This window comes from Dendrobates tinctorius, unplaced genomic scaffold (assembly GCF_039654945.1).
Source record: "Dendrobates tinctorius isolate UK_male_01 unplaced genomic scaffold, ASM3965494v1 ptg000200l, whole genome shotgun sequence".
Taxonomy (NCBI): Eukaryota; Metazoa; Chordata; class Amphibia; order Anura; family Dendrobatidae; genus Dendrobates; species Dendrobates tinctorius.
The window spans coordinates 3,235,431-3,254,784 of record NW_027361867.1 but is presented as its reverse complement, the minus strand read 5'-3'; the positions used below and the strand labels follow the sequence as shown (position 1 = coordinate 3,254,784).

Sequence of the window (19,354 nt, the reverse complement as noted above, 5' to 3'; positions counted from 1 at the left end):
ATGAGAATAACAATATTTTTTTTGATTATTTTTTACATTCTATCTTTTACTACTGATGCTGCATAGGCAGCCTCAATAGTAAAATGTTGGTCACACTCGTCAAACACTATGTTTGACGAGTGTGACCAACCTGTGAATCAGTTCTCCAAGCGATGCTCCAGATCGCTTGAAAAACGCTAGCATTCCGTAAGCTAATTACGCTTGCAAATCGCTAGTTTTTCCACGGGAAAATCGCGGGAATTTAAAATGCGATTTTCCCGCGGAATGGAATTCCGGAATTCTCGCGGTAACTTCCGTGGGAATTCCGCTATGTGTGAACTTAGCCTAACGATTGTCGAGGAATATGATCCCGGCTGCAGCATTCTAGACAGATTGGAGGGGGGAGAGTTTGGTAAGAGGGAGACCGATTAGAAGAGAGTTACAATAGTCAAGACGAGAATAATAAGAGAAACAGTGAGGCTATGTGCCCACGTATGCAGAAAATTTCTGCTTCAAAATCGGACTCCTTCCCAGAAAACGCGCGTTTTATTTCCGCGCGAAAACCGCGCGTTTATGCGTTTTTTTCCATGTGTTTTCTGACTCATAGGAAAGAGCAAAAACGCTGACTTTTCTGCAAAATTAATGAGCATGCTGCATTTTTTACCGTGAAGCGTTTTTCGCGGAAAAAAAGCGCATCAATGTGCACAAAATGTGTGGACTTCATTTAAAACGAATGGGATGCTTCTTGTATGCGTTTTTGAAGCATTTTGACCTGGACAAATGCTTCAAAAACGCTTACATGGGCACACAGCCTAAGAGTTTTTGTGGAGTCAAAAGTAAGAAAAGGTCGAATTCTAGAAATGTTTTTGAGGTGCAGATAACAAGAGCGAGCCAGTGATCGGATGTGGGGGGCAAAGGAAAGCTCGGAGTCAAGTATGACCCCAAGACAGCGGGCATGTTGCTGGGGAGTAATAGTGGAACCACACACGGAAATGGCAATGTCGGGTATAGGTACATTAGCAACGGGAGGAAACACAAGGAGTTCAGTCTTTGACAGGTTCAGTTTCAGATATAGTGAGGACATGATGTTAGACACAGCGTTTAGACAATCGCTGGTGTTTTCTAGAAAGGCAGGCGTGATGTCAGAAGAAGAAGCGTATAATTGGGTGTCATCAGCATAGCGATGGTACTGGAAACCAAATCTACTGATTGTTTGACCAATCTACTGATTGTTTGACCTGATCCTTGAGGAACCCCTACAGTAAGGGGAAGATGAGAGGAGGAGGAACCTGCAAAAGATACAGTAAAGGAGCGGTCAGAGAGATAGGAGGAGAACCAGGAGAGAACGGTGTCCTTGAGGCCAATGGAACGGAGCATAGTGAGGAAGAGCTGATGATCCACAGTGTCAAATGCTGCAGAGAGATCCAAGAGAATTAGCATGGACTAATGACCATTTGATTTAGCTGTTAGTAGATCATTAGAGACTTTAGTGAGGGCAGTTTTAGTAGGGCGTAAAGAACGGAAACTGGATTGGAGAGGGTCGAGAAGAGAGTTATCAAAGAAATAGTAGATAAGACGGGAGTTGACAGGCAATCCAGGAGTTTAGAGATGAAGGGAAGATTAGAGACAAGTCTATAGTAAAGCCCCCGTTACACACTGTGATATCGCTAGCAATATTGCTGTAAAGTCACCGATTTTGTGACGTTGCAGCGATATTGCTAGCGATATCGCTGCATGTGATACTTACCTCCGACCGGCTCCACCGCTGGTTATTGCTGATCGCGCGAGAAGCTCCTGGATCATTTCTCATCGTCAGCTTCCTGCGGCGCTTCCTGCTGTGACGATGAGCGACGCGTGGAGCCGGGCGGGAGGACGCAGGATCGCCGCGTCTGACAGGTAAGTAGCGATCCCCGTCCCCTGCGATGTCGCTGGTGAGATCTGCCTGTGTGGCAGCGATCCTGACCGCATCATATCGCTGGTCAGGATCGCTGGTGAGTCGCTAGGTGTAACGGTACCCTTAGCGGCACAGTTTTGGTCGAGGGATGGTTTTTTTAAGTAGTGGATATATGATGGCATGGTTAAATGAGGAGGGAAAGATACCAGAAGAGAGAGAGAGGTTATTTTAGTTAGGTGAGGGGTGAGAGCAGGGGAAAGGGACTGGAGGAGATGTGACAGAAATGGGTCACTGGTGCAAGTAGTTGGGCGAGATGATGCAAGGAGCCTGCTTACTTCTTCTTCTGTGACTGGTTCAAAATCATAGAGTGCGCTAGATGCAGTGGGGGAGGGAGGACTGTTATGGATGAGTCACCGAAGGAGGAAAAAACAAAAATAATAGCTAAGTCCAGAAAACCAGAGAAGTTGGAAGCTATCGGATTGCAGACCCCTGAACCTATCTACAACAACTAGCAGTAGCCGTGGGGGGTTCCTACGGTGCCTTAGACCCCTCGATCACAGCCGGAGAACTAAATTAGCCTAAAGACAGAAAGGGGAAATCTAAACTGCCCCAGAGCAGACCCCAAAGGAATAGGCAGCCCCCAACATATAATGACTGTGAAGCAAGATGAAAAACACTAACACAGATAGAAAGATAGTTTGAGCAAATGATGGAGCCCAAGCTAACTAAATAGGACAGGATAGAAAAGCTGCTGTCTGCAATCCGCAAAAACCCTATCCAAAAATGAACCAACAGACTAATAGGAAAAACAGGCCCTGAAGTCACTAGGCTTCAAAAAGACTATATCAGCACTTAGGTATATTCTGAAGACAGAGCCAGAGATCAACAGATCAGAGACAAAAATGGAATTCAGCTCACCCCCGGCCGGGGATGGCTGAACTCCAAAAAACAAGGCAAACAAAACCAGAACTAAAGTGTACAAAAGGCAGAGCAACACTTAGCTTTGAGAAGCAGAAATCAGACTGGTCTCCAAGAATCCAGCAGGAATTCACCAGCGAGGCAGCAGGGCGTCGGCTGCCTTATATCCAGTCATCAGTTCCTGTGACCCAGTCATCATCTACCTGCTCAGCTGTTTGGTGATCAGCCTCACTACCTTCCTTCGCCAGAAGAGGGAGTTCATCAGACCTCACTGGTGAAGGGAAAAATGAACTCACAACAGAGGACAGTGCATGGTATGAGGTGATAGGGAGATAATTTCCTGTCCGAGCTGGTCAATTTTTTCTTTGAAGTAATTCACCAGATCGTTAGGTTGAAGCTCCGTGGTTGGGGCCTGTACTCTTGGGTTGAGTAAAGAATGAAAAGTGTCAAAGAGACGTTTAGGGTTATTGGACAGTGAGGTGATGAGCGTGTTGAAATAGGTTTGTTTTGAGATGTGAAGGGCAGTGTTGTATGTTCTAAGCATAAACTTATAATGGATGAAATCTTCGTGTAGATTGGATTTTCTCCACAGACGTTCAGCGCACCTGGAGCGCCGCTGCAGGAAACGTGTTTGCAGGGTATGCCAGGGTTGTCGCCATCTGTGTTGTGGTGGTCTATGTTTAGGAGGTGCAAATTCATCCAGGGCACTTTGAAGTGTTTCATTGTAATGTTTCAATGCAGAATCAGGACATGAGAGGGAGGAGATAGGGGCCAATGAAGACTGCAAGTTCTCCATAAGTTTCTGGGTGTTAATGGCCTGTATGTTTCTATAAGTATGGACAGTGGGGGTGACCTGAGCGGCCTGGCAGTTCTTGATAGAGAATGAAAGAAGGTTGTGGTCAGAGAGCGGGAGAGGGGAGTTTGCAAAATCATCCACTGCACAAAGCTGAGAGAAGACCAAGTCGAGGGAGTTTCTGTCTCCATGCATTGGAGAATTAGTAAGCTGCGAAAGGCTGAACGAGGAGGTTAGAGATAAAAGGTGAGTAGCGGAGAGGGGAAGAGCAATGGGGATGTTGAAATCGCCCATGATGAGGGTAGGGATGTCACAAGAGAGAAAATGTGGAAGCCAAGTGGCAAAATGATCCAGGAACTGATGGGAGGGGCCGGGAGAATGATATACCACCGCCACTTGCATTGAGAAGGGGGTGTAGAGTCTGACGGCATGGACCTCAAAAGAAGAGACAAGTGAGGGTACTTGAGGGATAACCTGAAAGGTACATTTTGGTGATAGGAGCAGACCAACGCCTCCACCTGCTCTAATAAAATACAATGCGGCGAGGAGCCCTGCTGTGAATAACGCTTAAAAGCAGCTACAAATATGATAAAACTGCATAAAAAGGGCATCTAAGTGGGCACCGAAGGGCGTTACTGAAAGGGTTAAATGACTGAACCCGGCCCGAATGGGTTATGACCATGAGAACTGGCATGAAAGCCAGCAAATAGCCATGGTATCTCCATTTCACCTAATCTTGAAAGCTGGCCACTGGAAGGGCATGGTGAAACCAGAGTTACACAGTGTAAATCACTACAGGGTGGGCCATATATATAGATGCACCTAAATAAAATGGGAATGGTTGGTGATATCAAATACCGGGCACACCCAAGGATTTTTGGTGCAAAAAAAATCAGAATTTTAATATATACAATAGCCACTAGTTACAAACGTTTCAGTCGTGATAGACCTTCATCAGTGTACTAGGGTTAGTTTCTAGATGCTAGTGTGAGTAAATCACAAATAGTAGCCAAAGATCGGGTAAAGAGTGTAGTACGGAACATAGGGAGGTGACAACTCCCTGTCTTGCGGTGGATACTGTGACATAGGATACCTGGCATATACCTATTTTGGCATACTGCAGGTCACTGACCACCTAAGTTCCGGGCTACACTCTTTACCTGATCTTTGGCTATTTGGCTACTATTTGTGATTTACTCACACTAGCATCTAGAAATTAACCCTAGTACACTGATGAAGGTCTATCACGACCGAAACGTTTGTAATTAGTGGCTACTGTATGCATTAAAATTCTGATTTTTTTGCACCAAAAATCCTTGAGTGTGCCTGGTATTTGATACTTGGTTATAAGGTTTGGGAACCTACTGTGTGGCACCTCCCTGTTTGGCTGTGCTAACATTTATTCCTATATGGTTGGTGATATCAACTTCCTGTTTGTGGCACATTAGTATATGGGAGGGGGAAACTTTTCAAGATGGGTGGTGACCATGGCGGCCATTTTGAAGTGGGCCATTTTAGATCCAACTTTATAAATGGCCCACCCAGGTGTATCCATATAAATGGCCCACTCTGTATATAAGGCCAGAGAAACATAACTAAGACAGAAGCAGAAACCTGGGTACCTGTACACGTGTACAGTGTTGTAATACCTGCACAAGTGGGGACGCCCATGCAGTGTTGTGAATTTCCCAGGGGTTCTCTGTCTTGGTGCATCTCTGATATTCCAGATGGATGATGTTTAAAAGCTTCTTGGTGATGATGTGAGTATACAGTATGTAGTTAATGTTTATATGTGCTTAATCATTATATGTATTTAATCTTTATATGTACTTAACCTTTGTATCTTAAAATATACAAAAGTGTACGCAATCATACTATTCAATTATACTATTCCTTTAATTTTGTACTTTAAAATAAGTAGTAGCCTTATTTAAAGCCGTATCTGAACCTTAGTGTAATAACTTGTTAATATAGCATAGTATATGTGTATGTATGCATGGTATATGCCTGGATGTGTATATATGCATGGTATATGCCTGGATGTGTATGTATGCATGGTATATGTGTATGTGTTAGGTTGAACAATAAGCAAAGCTCCCAACAGTCCCGATTCTCGCGGGACAGTCCTGTTTTTGACACCCCCAACCCGCGTCCCGCCCGGGACGCTATTTTTCCCGCATTGCACTGAGCCGCCATGCCCCACCATTCACCGACCCCATGATCCTCACCCTCCCAGAGAGCCACCGCAGCCTGCAATTGTTAGGGACGGCGGAACGCACTAAATATAAAATAACGTAAAGTGTGTTCGCTGCCCGGGATCCACCGTGCAGAAGGTGTTAACACTGCTGCTAGCTGATGTCGGACGTACAATATGGCGGTATAACGCACGCGGGTTGAACGTCACCCAGGTGCACTGAGCGATCTCTGTTTTACTCACAGAGATGCCTTAAGTGCAAAACACAAAAGGGCTGAGCCTGTTAGCATCACAGGTCTCAGAGGAGTGCACGCATGGTATATGGTCACAGGAGCTGGGCCCTAGGCAGAGGATCAGCGTCCGTCTAGACCTACCGTGCGTGCGGCGTCGCAACTGCGGACGCCAAAAGGAGCTGCAGACTGCAGCGCGGCGACAGACACTGCCGCTAGTCGACAATGCCCAAGAGGGGCGCACTGTCGGACGCTAGTACTGTGTAGATGCTTATTGTGGCTAGAGCTTGCCACTGGCTGTTACTGACGCTAAAGCTAAGTGTGACGCCCCTGAGGCTCAGTCGCCACAGAGGTACTGCACCTTGCTCTGTCTCCAAGGTGGGGTACCCCACCATCCAAGTAAGGTGGGAACTCCCTTTCTACACTCCAACACTCGCACCCCACACAACAGGGTAGTTCTGCACAACCACATTGCGGCTCCATGCTCAGAGGGTAGCAGAGCACCTTTGGTGGTTCCCCACTTGGAACACTGGATGTGCTGGGAGGTGGGTGGAGTTAAGATACATAAAAGAGTGGGAAAGTATAGGATGTGAGGTTCAGTCTGACAGAAGGTCGGGAGGGTAGGAAGTCACTCAGACAGGAGTGAGGATCCCTGGAAGAAGGGATGGAGGAAGGAGTGCTGCAGCTGCCTCAGTGATCTGAGCCACCTGGCACAGGAAAGGAACAGAAGGAGAAAGACATAAAACTGAAACCTAAGCTTCCATAAGAAAGAAAGACAAGTACGGAACAAAGGAGTAGAGAGAACAGAGAGGACGTGGGTTAGAAGAGGAACCCTGACTATAGGTTCTCAGCGCAAGGCTGGGGCCCGATCCCCGAGGTTGTATGGACACTTATGGTTCTGCAGCAGACACCGGTGGAGTAGATGGCTGTAAATGCACTACTCCCATCTAAGACTTGGGGCACAACAGCAATTGTATAGGGAGCCGGGACTCAGGAGGAGGGAGTCCCCGAAGCAGGCTACAGCTGTCTGCCGTACAAGTAGGTTCTTGGGAACATATGACAGGAGGAACTCCAGCGTACCACGGTACTGGAGATCTTCACACTTCAAGGCGCTATAGAGGAGACGTTCAGGAAAAGCACATAAGTTGGCGGAGTGTGGAGGGGAGCTTTCCATCTTGCCTGAGGTTGACTGGGTCCCTGACCTGGAGAACACGGCACAGAAGCGGGCACTACTGACTGTGAGTAAAGCCTTGGAACTACATGCCCTGGTGTCCTCCATTCCTTCCTGCGTCCGTCTGCCTGACACTGCTACATCCCCTGCGCCGGACACTACACCATCAAAGTGTCCCCACATCTACACTGCCCTGGGACAACAGCCCTGCCTGTGGAGGGCTATACCATCATTGCTGCATCACACCATCTGTCCCAGAGGATCTCTTTGCAGCGTCGGCTTAACACCTCCCTTGCCGAACACCACAGGTGGCGTCACAAACTATTCCATTCCATTACACCATTCACATCCCCGCCATTGACTTGGGCGCCCAGGGCCACCGCTGCTGTGACACATCCCACTGACACCGGCCCGGTACCGAGTACCCCACGGCCCTGGGAGGGCGACCCACTAAGTCCCTATACACACTCATAATATCAGAGGGAGGGGATCTTAATGAGTCATTCGCAGGTTCATGCAACCATCATCATTCACACAGTAGCAACTAGAGACTATACTAGCGCATGGCTGAGCGGCCATGCGAACCTTTTATAGCCAGGACTTTCCGGAAGCTTCCAGATCCCTGAGATGGACCAATCAGATCTGGAGAAGGATCTGGACATGTGGCTCCCGTTCTGCAATGGGAGATTGTCTCGTGAGCATGCTCAGTGGAGCGACAGAAGGACTTAGCCTCTGGAGCGATTTGCTGCTGAGCAGACTGCATTGCCATTGCTGACCCAAAGGTGGCAGCAATAGCCAGCCCCACAGAGCAGGTCTGGGCAGAGTGTCTGGGAAGCTGGGATTGCTGAGCAATCTCCTCTGCGGGTCGGTCGGTCGAAAGACAATGGGAGACTGCAGAATGTGAGGCTCTGGATTCCTGTAGAACCGCAGCAGGAACGCGACACCTAACATTACCCCCCCTAGGGCCCCCTTCCCCTTGAGCCTTCCAATCCACCAAATAAAGTTTTTTGCCACGTACCACCTTGTGTCCCACAGAGGCATAGGCCTCAGGCTCGTCCGAAGACAAGTCTGACTCCGCAGATGACTCGGAAAACAGGGACATGTGAACAGGTTTGAGAAGGGACACGTGGAAGGCGTCAGGGATGGCTAAGTCGCCAGGAGAAGTTGGAGCGGGGCACCGATGTGTGTCGGCGGGCGTCTTCACTCACTTTAGAGGATAGAGTGACATGCGGGGTGCGACCCAGACTGTCGCGAACCTCCATTGCCCGGTCTGCCACCGGCAAGGGATACAGTAACCCAGCCAGCCTCTGTTTAGAGGAGCTGCTCCGAGCATAAGAGGCGTATGCCTGAATGTATTTTTTAGCGTCCCGAGCCCTGTGCGGCCACCAATAAGAGCTTGCCAGGAGTTTTGTGGTCTGCTTGTAGCCAAAGTGACCATCCACCCTGGACGCGTGTGCCCACGTGAGAACCTTGGACCGTAGATGAGGCGGGACAAAGGTCTTGCCTGGCAGCAGTGACTCGAGGACGACCGGAGCCACGGTCTTCAGATTCCCAGTAGGTGGCGCGGAAAGATCTGCAGGCACCTCCGCAGAGGCTACTTGGACGACTCCCCCCATGCACTTTCCCACACAGTCTTTGCTCCATTCTATTATTCTCCCCGAGGAGAACTCTATATGAGGGGAATGGCAACAGAGCCAGGGAACCCCGAGGAGCACCTGATCGATGCCCTCTGGCATAATGAGCAGGGACACCGTCTCCCGATGAAAAGGTGGAATTGAGAGCTTAAAGGGGTGCTGTTTGGTGGGTAATCTGGGATGATAAGGTCGACCCGTTTACCACCCTGATGGGTACTGAGTGAGGAAGTGGTACCAACGGGATAGCGTGCTGTTGGGCGAAGAACGAGGACATAAAGTTCCCTTCTGCCCCGGAATCCACTGTGACCTGTACCTCCCAGGAGGAATCACCGCTATCTAACATCCCTTGGAGCGCTGGATTGGGGGAGACAGTCTCCATAGCGAATAGACCCTCACCAATTACCAGTGGACGTGGTCGTTTTTTCGGCCGCTGCGAACACCTGTTAGCCACGTGACCAGACTGTCGACACTGGTAACAGCGTGTGGAGCGTTGTGCCGGCCATGTCTTGAGACCGGCGTGGGACACCTCCATGGGCTCTGGAGGTAAACTCTCTTGCTCAAGAGGTTCTAGAGGTTCAAAGAGGTTGGGAGCCAAGCTAATCTTCCGTCTGGATTGAGCACGCTCCAGCCCGCGCTCCGAAAAACGGAGATCGATGCGGGTGGAAATAGCAATCAGCTCTTCCAGACTTATGGGAACCTCCCTGGTAGATAGAGCATCCTTAACATGCTCCGCCAAACCTCTCCAGAACACAGGGATGAGGGTTTTATCAGGCCATTCCAGCTCGGAAGCCAGTGTCCGGAAACGGACGGCGTACTGGCTGACCGAGAGGGATCCCTGTGTTAATGCTAGTAACTGGAGAGAGGTGTCGTGAGTGACCCGTGGCCCCAAAAAGACCTGCTTCAGAGATGTTAGGAACTGAGCAGTGGTCCGAATCACAGGGTCACCACGCTCCCACAGTGGCGTGGCCCACTCCAACGCCCTGCCCGACAGAAGGGAAACGATAAACCCCACCTTAGCCCGCTCTGTAGGGAATCACGCGGCCAGTAACAAGCTGGATAGAGCACTGGCTCACGAAACCCCTGCAGGAGGCAGTGTCACCAGAAAATTTATCAGGCAACGGGAGGCGGCAAACTGTCGGTGCAGACGTGGACACATGCGAGACAGCCTCTGCGACTGACTGCACAGCAGCCTCAGTAACCTTCACAGCTGAGGCGGAACTCTCGAGAGTCGCCAACCTGCCCTCCAGCTGCCGAATGTACTGCAATAGCTGCTGCTGGTCCGCCATTACTAGCCAGACCCTGGCGCTAGTATAATGTTAGGGACGGCGGAACGCACTAAATATAAAATAACGTAAAGTGCGTTTGCCACCCGGGGTCCACCGTGCAGAAGGTGTTAACACTGCTGCTAGCTGATGCCGGACGTACGATATGGCGGTATAGCGCACGTAGGTTGAACGTCACCCAGGTGCGCTGAGCGATCTCTGTTTTACTCACAGAGATGCCTTAAGTGCAAAACACAAAAGGGCTGAGCCTGTCAGTGTCACAGGTCTCAGAGGTGTGCACGCACGGTATATGGTCACAGGAGCTGGGCCCTTGGCAGAGGATCAGCATCCGTCTAGACCTACCGTGTATGCGGCGTCGCAACTGCGGACGCCAAAAGGAGCTGCAGACTGCAGCACAGCGACAGACACTGCCGCTAGTCGACAATGCCCAAGAGGGGGCGCACTGTCGGACGCTAGTACTGTGTGGATACTTATTGTGGCTATAGCTTGCCACTGGCTGGCGCTGACTCTAAAGCTAAGTCCCTATACACACTCGTAATATCAGAGGGAGGGGATCTTAATGAGTCATTCGCAGGTTCATGCATCCATCATCATTCACATAGTAGCAGAGTGGCCATGCAAACTTTTTATAGCCAGGACCTTCCGGAAGCTTCCAGATCCCTGAAATGGACCAATCAGATCTGGAGAAGGATCTGGACATGTGGCTCCCGATCTCCAATGGGAGATCGTCTCGTGAGCATACTCAGTGGAGCGACAGAAGGACAGCCTCTGGAGCGATTTGCTGCTGAGCAGCCTGCATTGCCATTGCTGACCCAAAGGTGGCAGCAATAGCCAGCCCCACAGAGCAGGTCTGGGCAGAGCCTCTGGGAAGCCGGGATTGCTGAGCAATCTTCTCTGCGGTCGAAAGACAATGGGATACCGCAGAATGTGAGGTTCTGGATTCCTGTTGAACCACTGCAGGAACCCAACACCTAACAGTAATGATGTGGCTGGGCTGTGTGTTCTGTACGCACAGGACCTGTGAGAGGGGAGGAGTCAGGGTTCACATGATCAGGGGCCTCTGTGTCTGCACTCTGCAGGACTCTGCTGTGCTGGTTGTCTTGGTGCTGGATGAGGTAAAGTTTCTGTGTGGGGTCAGGAGTGCTTTACAGGGTGGATGTAGCAGAGCTGTGTGTGTACAGAGCAGAGCCGTGTGTGTATGAAGTGTACAGAGCGAAGCCACATGTGTACAGAGCGGAGCTGCGCGTGTGTGTGTGGGGCGTACGGAGTGGAATCACGTGTGTATGGAGCCGCGTCATGTGTGTATGAGGTGTACAGAGCGGAGCTGCACATGTATGAGGTGTACAGAGCACAGTTGTGTGTGTACTTGGTGTATGTAGCGGAGCCATATGTGTATGGGATGTACAGAGTGGAGCCAAGTGTGTACAAGGCATACAAAGCAGGCTTTTCCCAAAGGACACAGGAGTACATGGCGGAGCACTTTAAAACTTGCACATGACAGTCCACCAGAAGTGATGTACTGGAAATTAGGTAAATTCATGAGGAGATTGTGACAGAACCAGGAATGCTTCGGATCCATCACCATGTCCTCCTCCGACAGTGCGGACAGCAGGATCGCCTTGGAATTGGGGATGTTGGCCATGTGAGTGGATCATGATATGTCCTGCACCGGGAGGGTCAGGTGGGCGTTACAATGGGAGCTGGGCTGCTATAGAATCTTTCTTTCTCATTCTATGTTCTGTCTTTCCCTCTATTTTTCTTTCTCCCTCTCTGGTCTTTCGTTCTCTAATCTTTCTTTTTTTCTTTCTCTCTCACTGTTCTTTCTTTCTTTTTCTTTCCTCTTTCTTTCTTTACTTCTTTCTCTCTCTCTGTTCTTTCTCTGTCTCTGTGTTATTTCTTTCTTTCCCCTCTTTCTTTCTCTCTCTGTTCTTGCTTTCTTTCCCCTCTTTCTCTCTGTTCTTTCTTTCCCCTTTCTCTCTCCCTGTTCTTTCTTTCTTCCCCTCTCTCTTTCTCTCTGTTCTTACTTTTGCTCTGTTCTTTCTTCCCCTCTTTCTTTCTGTTCTTTCTTCTTTCTCTCTCTGTCCTTTCTTCTCTTGCTGTTCTTCCTCTCTCTGTTCTTTCTTTCTCTCGCTCTCCTTTCTCTGTTTTCTTTTTTCTCTCTTTCTTTTCTCAGTACCTGTCAGTGTGCCTATAGTACCAGCCACTGTGCCCATAATGCCAGCCACTGTGCCCTCTTTACCAGTCAGTGTATTCAGCAGTGCTAAATGGGTGCAGTTGGGCATGGACATGAGTGTGAATAGTTGTGAAATGGGTGTGGTCAGGGGCGTGGCCTAAATTTTGCCACGGCTCGCTGTGCGCGCCGCATTATTTTTCCCTCTTTTCCTTCTTCAAAAGTTGGGAGGTATGCAATAAGAAATGTTCACTAGTTGCATGCTCCTGGCCAAATGGATACTGATTAGTGTGCAATAAAGAAATCACACCAGAGACACAGGCGGATGTAACCTCTCTTCGATCAATCTATGGCACAACTCCAAGAGCTTTATTAATCCAAACATAGGTTTATATATCCCCTGTAAGGGGGCTCTAAAATGGGAGTGATCGGATGTATTCCATTGGTTAGTGGGTTGGGCAGTGAGCTAGTCCGTGGGCGGATCCATAAGGTAATCTGGCTGGGTTGGTCCATGAGGTCATCAGAGTGGGCTTCATCGTGGGCGGATCCATGAGGTCATCAGAGTGGGCGTCATCTTGGATACCAGCACATGGTGTGTGGTGAAACAGGAAATGGCAGCTATCTTTAGTGTCCCACTTTGATCTGAAAAAGCTCATGTAAGGTGAAATAATACACTTTATGGGTAGTTCTCAATCTCTTATGTCGAGGTTATTTAAGTATTTGATCTTAAGGCTCTCCTCAACATATGTATGCATGGTATATGCCTGTATGAATGTATGATGGTATATGTGTAGATATATGCCTGTATGTGTAAACATGCATGGAATATGTGTATGACTGTATGTATATGCATTGTGACACTTCGACTATCTGTGGACGGGGAATACTCACTTGGCCAGTCGTTGAGGCATACGCTGGGACACTCAGGGTTAAAACAAAAGTCCAATCGATTTATTAATACTGAGCATAAACCGAATCTCAGGTACTTGGTAACTTCCAGCACACCGTGCACTGTTCGGCTCTACAGTACCCATGGACCTCACTGAGTCTTGGTGTACCTAACACGGATTAGTGTCCATTAACTGTCCACAGGTTCCTCGATACCTCTTATCCTCAGAGGCATCCTCTCCCGAGGTATACCACAGGTTTTCTCTCTCTGGCACAGCCTAGCCAGCACTGCCCGTGCACAAACACACAGACTCCATCTTGGGTCTTCAGACACACCCCCTTGGGTGGGGTATGTAGGTGTCTGGATCCACCCATCTCTCCAAGTCACCTGGAAGCCTTCCCAATGTATATTAACCTTCAGCAGTACATCTGCTGAGCAAAACAAGCCCAGGCTTCCATCACAGGGCCACCCACCTCTGTGATACATACCGCCCATTAACCACATGGACACTCGCCATACCACATACCTCCCCACTCTGCCTAAGGCTCCGAGGCTTGGCACTTGCTATTACCCGACCAGAAACCCATCTCAGTCGCCTCTGAAAGTCACACCGTCTGTCAAAATCGGGCCGAATCACTGAACCCTTTTGGAACTATCCGTCGTCCGACTCCTTCACCTCCTCTGATAGTGTTGCCCCTTTGTTGGACCACCCCCATCCCTGGCGGTCAGTACAGTGTGGTGATTCCCTGACACCTATACCTTCTGACTGGTCTGACCCTTTGTCACCACGTCTGCTACAGGGGTTTCCTGCCTAGGTCACGCATCACTGAACTCACAGAAGAGTCACTACTTCTAACTCTTCCTTGTCCTCTTCCATCAGGCCACTTTCGGTTGTCTCTCTATTGACAGTTTCTCCTTTTGTCTTTATTACCCAGAGAGGAGTCGTTCCATTTATCTTCCGGTTGAGTACTTCAAGCCTTTAAAGAAACCCTCGTCTCTCAATACCTCGAGTTGAAAATGGCCGCCATCTTCTTCGTCTTTCCTGCAGCTGTTTATTAATTTGCAGTCTCTCAAGTGTCAGCTGCTCTACCACTCTTAGGTACGCCATGCGATGTTCCAGGAGCATTCGGATATTCTCAAGGCTCTAGATTGATCCGACAAGGAAGAATGGAACCATCCCACCTTCACCAGCTACCTGGGCTTCATCATCAGCCGGAATCCTCACTCTAGCCACAGCAGACTTATCTACGATATAAGCACCTCTATATTTTCCAATATGGCCTTGTTCACTGATTGACACGTTGACAAGTGACCTCTGAGCTCAGAGACTTCCTTCTCCAGCTCATCAACTCTGTACTCAGCCACTTGTCTCAGGTCCTTTTCTCGCTCGACATGGTCTCTTATTGTCTCTTTAACCATCTCCACTTCGTGAGCCTGTTCCCTTTTGGCTAGCACGTGTCGGACCATAAATTCATTAATTAAAGTTTCAGATGGGGCAGCTTGCCAACCCACTCTCTGCTGCTTCAGAGTTCAACCTATTTCTTCATCTGCAGGTTAAGATTTTTGTGGGTCTTCCCTCCATTACCATCAACCACCCCTAGGGCCTCAACAGGGCTCTCTGAAGAGTCAATGTTCTCGCTCCCAGACTCCATCTCTCCACCCTCGGGTTCTCTGGAGTTCTCACCCCCTACTGTCCTGTTGTCACACGCCTCAGTATAGTTCCCTTCCTCTTCCAGAATTTTGGCACAGTTGTCATTTTCCACCACCTCTGAGGCAAATGAACCACCAGTCCACTCTCCATAACCTTTGTGGGTTTTCACTCCACCTGCACTCTCTGGGATTTCTCCTACCACGATCTTTGCTGAGGCATCTCCACCATCACAATATGTCAGTTTAATTTTCAGCACATCAACTGTTACCTCTGTGCTGGGGTTTGTCAGCGGCAATGTGACCTCTTTATCTAGGACATTAAGTTTGTTTGCACCTGACCCCGTCTCTTCTTCAGAGTGTTCAGCCTGACCTGCCTTTCTGCAGCCGCCATGTCCCTGGCGACCAGGGGAACCCTTGCCATTTTTACTCGAGTCCACCTTGCCGCACTCTCTTCAGACATTTCCCTCTCCTCCCTCAGTTCCCAAAACCATTTAAAGTCCCGGCCTTTTACAATAGGGAATGGCAAGTCCAGGACTACAGGGACGTCATGGCTGGTAATAATCGTGGGTGTCTCAATCTTTATTTTTTTATATAGCGCTAACATATTCCGCAGCGCTTTACAGTTTGCACACATCATCACTGTCCCCGATGGGGCTCACAATCTAAATTCCCTATTAGTATGTCTTTAGAATGATTACTCTGGACACTAGATAATTCCTAGGGACCCCATGGATGCTGTGGACTTCCATCTTCCTTTTGGGAATCAGATAGATTCCCGTCTACACCACCACACTTCCTCCTCCAGCCTCTGTCTTCCCCCCTCCAGCCCCTGACGCCCCCCCTCCAGCCTCCTTCCTAATTTAGAGCTTTTGGTTTTTTTATCAGCATAAATTGTCATTTAAGAAACGATTGTCCATTCAAGAAGAGATTTGTGTTGGCAGATTATCCTAGGAAAGCGTGTTAGATGATAATAATCGTGCTGCCCATCTCACCCGACGAGCAAGCAGCACCCTTGTTCGTTGGGTGAATTGACCTTTTAAGGGAGCCCGACGTACTCACTAAATTGTCCCTATCCCTAAGTTTTTTTGGATGCAGATTGCTCTCACACGAGTGTTTTTTTGATTTGGAAAAGAAAGAAATGAGGATGGAGAATCAAAACTTTAAGGCTAAAAAATATACTCACACATATATACACCAACTGTATAGACACACATATAAATATTTATGGTGTATACATTAGGCTATAAGACCTGGAGACTGTTATTACACATGCTGCCACTAGGTTTATTTTCTTTTCTTTAAAAAAAAACAAAAAAAAAAATTGTCGCTGTCAGGAGTGGGATTCGAACCCACGCCTCCACGTGGTGACTGCAGACGCTGAACACGCTCCCTGGTGCACAACAGCTTGCACCTCCAGGGACCAGTACTGCTGCTGTCAAGGAGTGGGATTTGAACCCACGCCTCCACATGTGGTGACTGCAGACGCTTAACACGCTCCCTGGTGCACAACAGCTTGCACCTCCAGGGACCAGTACTGCTGCTGTCAGGAGTGGGATTCGAACCCACGCCTCCACGGGAGACTGCAACCTGAACACAGTGCCTTAGACCACTAGGCCATCCTGACTGCTGACATTGACATGCTCCCTGGTGACACAAGAGTTTGCACCACCAGGGACTTCAGTACAGATCTGCTGTCCAAATCAGACATTGGGGCCCCTGGTGGGACTTCTGGCAAAGCCAGAGGGGACATTGGGATGTCATTTGAAAGCTAATTACCAGACTGAGGTGAGGGAGCAGTTCTTGGGGCTGTGTGGTGCTCTGTTGGGCATTTGTGCACCCTCAAGCCTGCACCACAAGGACCACTTTTATCCATGGACAGCCAGGCTCTGACCCCCTGAATTCAAATTCCATTTGGAGCAGGGGGACAAGTGATGTTGCTGTATGTAGGTGGCCTCCTCGATGATGTTCCTGCCAAGCTTGATTTGCCTGACCCCTTCTGCAGAGTAGTTAAGGGGATTGAGAACCCCCAAGACTGCCCCAGACTGAAAATGTCTTTTCAAATCTGCTGTCCAAATCAGACATTGGGGCCTCTGGTAAAGCCAGAGGGGACATTGGGATGTCATTTGAAAGCTAATTACCAGCTTCTTTTTCATTACTTTAGTTCTGCAGACAGATGGTAAACGCCATTGTCTGTAAAGACCCCGTTACACACTGCGATATCGCTAGCAATATTTTTGAACCCCTCTCCATAATCTTTGAAAATTCTTGGAGAACAGGAGAAGTGCCAGAAGACTGGAGAAGAGCAAATGTTGTTCCTATCTTCAAAAAGGGGAAGAAGGTGGACCCAGGCAACTATAGGCCGGTGAGTCTGACTTCTATACCAGGAAAGATCTTTGAACAAATTATTAAACAACATGTATGTCAATACCTGGATAAGAATGAAGTGATTAAACAGAGTCAGCATGGGTTTGTAACTAATAAGTCATGTCAGACTAACTTAATTTCCTTCTATGACAGAATCACTGATTGGGTGGATCAAGGAAATGCTGTAGATATAGTATATCTTGACTTCAGCAAAGCATTTGACAAAGTCTCTCATACAATCCTTATTGAAAAAATGACTAAGTATGGAATGGACAAGGCAACTGTTAGGTGGATTCATAACTGGCTTAGTGATCGGACCCAAAGAGTGGTCGTAAATGGCTGCACATCCAGTTGGAAGAATGTCTCAAGTGGGGTACCACAGGGCTCTGTCCTGGGCCCTGTATTGTTCAACATCTTTATCAACGATTTAGATGAAGGAATTGAGGGTAAACTGATTAAATTTGCTGATGACACAAAGCTAGGAGGGATAGCTAATACTAGAGAAGAGAGAGAGAGAGGATTCAAAAAGATTTAAATAAACTGGAGAAGTGGGCAGCAACTAACAGAATGGTTTTTAACAGGGAGAAATGCAAAGTACTACATCTGGGCAATAAAAATGAAAAAAGCATATATAGAATGGGAGGAATAGGGCTAAGTGACAGCACATGTGAAAAAGACTTGGGTATACTAATAGATCACAGACTGAATATGAGTCAACAGTGTGATGCAGCAGCAAAAAAGGCAAATGCAATTCTAGGATGTATTAACAGAAGCATACAGTCTAGATCACGTGAAGTCATTATTTCCCTCTACTCCTCTTTGGTCAGACCTCATCTGGAATATTGTGTCCAGTTTTGGGCACCACATTTTAAAAAAGACATCAACAAACTGGAGCAAGTTCAGAAAAGAGCGACCAGAATGGTGACCGGTCTGCAAACCCTGTCTTATGAGGAAAGGTTGCAGGATTTGGGAATGTTTAGTTTGCAAAAGAGAAGACTGAGAGGAGACTTAATAGCTGTCTACAAATATCTAAAGGGCTGTCACATTGTAGAAGGATCAACTTTATTCTCATTTGCACAAGGAAAGACTAGAAGCAATGGGATGAAACTGAATGGGAAGAGACACAGATTAGATATTAGAAAAAACTTTTTGACAGTTAGAGTGATCAATGAGTGGAACAAGCTGCCACGAGAAGTGGTGAGTTCTCCTTCAATGGAAGTCTTCAAACAGAGGCTGGACAGACATCTGACTGGGATGATTTAGCGAATCCTGCTTTGAGCAGGGGGTTGGACCAGATGGCCCAGGAGGTCCCTTCCAACTCTACGATTCTATGATTCTATATTGCTGTAAAGTCACCGATTTTGTGACGTTGCAGCGATATTGCTAGCGATATCCCTGCATGTGATACTTACCTCCGACCGGCTCCCCCGCTGGTTATCACTGATCGCGCGAGAAGCTCCTGGTCCATTCCTCGTCGGCCACTTCCTGCTGGGCTTCCTGTGGCGCCCAGGGCGGGAGGACGCAGGATCGCCGCGTCTGACAGGTAAGTAGCGATCCCCGTCCCCAGCAATGTCGCTGGTGAGATCTGCCTGTGTAGCAGCTCACTAGCGACCACCTAGCGATGCACCAGCGATCCTGACCGCGTCATATCGCTAGTCGGGATCGCTGGTGCATCGCTAGGTGTAACGGTACCCTAAGTGTTACAATGAGTCACTTCTAACTGGCTAGATAGAAAAGTTGCAGACTCTGTAATCTCAGGATAAATTACCGTATTTTTCGGACTATAAGATGCAACGGACCATAAGAACACCCCACTTTTCAGTAGGAAAATAGGGGGAAAAAAAATAATGTGTCAAATGGGGGTCCGTCTTACAGTCCGAATTCAGCTTACCTGGGAAGGGATCTGGCACAGGTGAAGTAGTCACAGGGGTCATTCAGTGGTCCAGGCTCGTGCGGTGGCGGCTCTGTGCTAGGGCAGGTTGGTTGTGCTGGGGCAGCTGCGCTGGGGGAGAGGCAGCTGCGCTGAGGCAGGGGCAGCAGCAGCGCTGGGGCAGGGGCAGCAGCAGCGCTGAGGCAGGGGCAGCAGCAGCGCTGAGGCAGGGGCAGCAGCAGCGCTGAGGCAGGGGCAGCCGCAGCGCTGAGGCAGGGGCAGCCGCAGCGCTGAGGCAGGGGCAGCTGCGCTGGG

The 19,354-nt window shown here is 48.7% G+C and overlaps 1 non-coding gene across 1 annotated transcript; it reads right to left on the bottom strand.

Annotated features, from left to right (window-relative positions):
• Positions 1 to 16,346: 16,346 nt before the first annotated feature.
• TRNAL-CAG (transfer RNA leucine (anticodon CAG)) lies at positions 16,347 to 16,429 on the bottom strand. The gene has a single exon. It is a non-coding gene; the product is annotated as a tRNA-Leu (tRNA).
• Positions 16,430 to 19,354: the final 2,925 nt, after the last annotated feature.